The following is a 1,936-nucleotide window of genomic DNA, read 5'->3' as shown; positions in this document are numbered from 1 at the left end:
AGCGGTGGGATAGGGAGGGTGGGAGGGAGGGAGGGAGACGCAAGAGGGAAGGGATATGGGAACATATGTATATGTATAACTGATTCACTTTGTTATAAAGCAGAAACTAACACACCATTGTAAAGCAATTATACTCCAATAAAGATGGTTTTAAAAAAAAAAGGGAGCCAGCAGAAAGAGAGTAAAAGGAGCATGGGAGGAAGGAAGAAATGAGGGACAGAGTAAAGAAGGTAAGAGGAAGTAAGGGAAAAAAGGAGAAAGGAATGAAGGAAGACTGGAGGGAAGGAGGGAGTAAAGATAAAGAAGGAAGGAGGGAGGGAGGAAGGAAGGAAGATGGGAAGAAAGGATGATGGAACAGAAGTAGGAAATAAGAAAGAAAAGAGGTTTATAACGATGAGTCAGTAGGGGAAAGTGTTACATAAAGCAGAAACAGACAATGTGAGAGCGAGGGCGGGAGGAGCCAATAAGAAAATCAAGTACAATTGTGTGCAATGGAGGGGGGCGGATTTATAAAGTAGAAGTCAATTTTTTTAAAAGACCATACAAAAAAACGGATAGATAGGTAGGTAGGTAGAGGGATAGATAAGTAAGGAGATAGATAGGTAGATAGGTAGGTAGATAGATGATAGATAGATAGATAGATAGATAGACAGACAGACACAAAGATAGACAGAACTGATTTGGAAAAGGAGAAACCAGTGAGAAGTCAGTACATAAAAGGTAGAGAGTTGGAAAGAGAAGAAATGAAAAACTTTTTAAAGTGGGTCAGTAAATAGAGAGTAAAAAGAAAGATAAAAGAGAGGACAGGAGACAAGAGGGTGGGGGAGGGAGGGGACAGAAGAGGAAGAGGGAAGGGAAGAGAAACAGAGAAAAAGAAATTTTATGGGAGAGCAGAAAAGGCCTTTTTTAAAAAATGAGCGAGAGAATGTGTTCGAGAGAACGTTTTAAAAGGACCAGCCAGTAAACATAGACAATGTGAGAGGGAGGAAGGAATGAAAAGTTTGTGAAGGAGGAGTCAGTAAGAAAAGCTCACAGTTCAGTTCAGTGATAAGATGAGGCTGCAACCTTCTGCCTCTGGGACAGTACATCACTTTAGCAGCCAGAATGCTCCTTCCATCTTCAACTGTTAACTTCTCCTTCCAGTAGGAAGGAAGTTTCAGGTAAGCATTTTAAACAGTGGCCACCTCAAATGCTTTTTGAAAAAGAAAATATAAAAGGATTTATGTTCACAGCATTACAGAGGTGAAAAGAGAATGAAGATGTCTATTTCACATATGAAATTGACTTACACCACTGTAAGAAGCCCATCATCTTCTACCACGTGGACACCAAGGGATACACAAAACTCTGATGAAAACCCAATTAGCACACATATAGTTTGAAATCCTCTTGTCTATTTCTAAATGATTAGAAACAGAAACAGTAGTCACCTTTTTCACAATTCGGGTATATATATATGGTTACCTCAGTCAGGCTCTGAGGCACAACCAAGAAATGTCATGGCCACTGCGGGGTCTCCAGCACATGGCCTCCAGGGCCTCCAGCACAGTCATTATGCTGGTCTGCATCCACACACAAAGAAAAAGCCATGTTCTTCTTGAGCAGGACGGAGGGATGGAGTTTTCCCCTTCTGCCAGAAGACAACTCTGTCCCCCCAAGTATAACTTTAACTAGACAAGATAATATTATAAAAGTGATTGTCCTGCCTCCCCATCACATCTGTCCTAGCATTCCTTGCCACTATTGGCATATTGTGCTGCATAATTGTTTGCTGTGGGGACCGTCCTGTGCATTGTAGGATGTTTAGCATCATCCCCAGCCTCTATCCGCTAGATGCCAGGAGCAGATCCCCCTCCCCAATTTGTAGCAATCAAAAATGTCTCCAGGGCTTCCCTGGTGGCGCAGTGGTTGAGAGTCCGCCTGCCGATGCAGGGGA

General features: G+C 42.5%; 1 protein-coding gene across 2 annotated transcripts in view; it reads left to right on the top strand.

Annotated features, from left to right (window-relative positions):
• Positions 1-1,936, top strand: part of LOC114484677 (uncharacterized) — a 25,563-nt gene that overhangs the window by 6,374 nt on the left and 17,253 nt on the right. The window lies entirely within an intron of this gene.

This window comes from Physeter macrocephalus, chromosome 21 (assembly GCF_002837175.3).
Source record: "Physeter macrocephalus isolate SW-GA chromosome 21, ASM283717v5, whole genome shotgun sequence".
Lineage (NCBI taxonomy): Eukaryota > Metazoa > Chordata > Mammalia > Artiodactyla > Physeteridae > Physeter > Physeter macrocephalus.
Note: the sequence above shows the minus strand (reverse complement) of the source record. Positions and strands in the feature narration are given on the sequence as shown.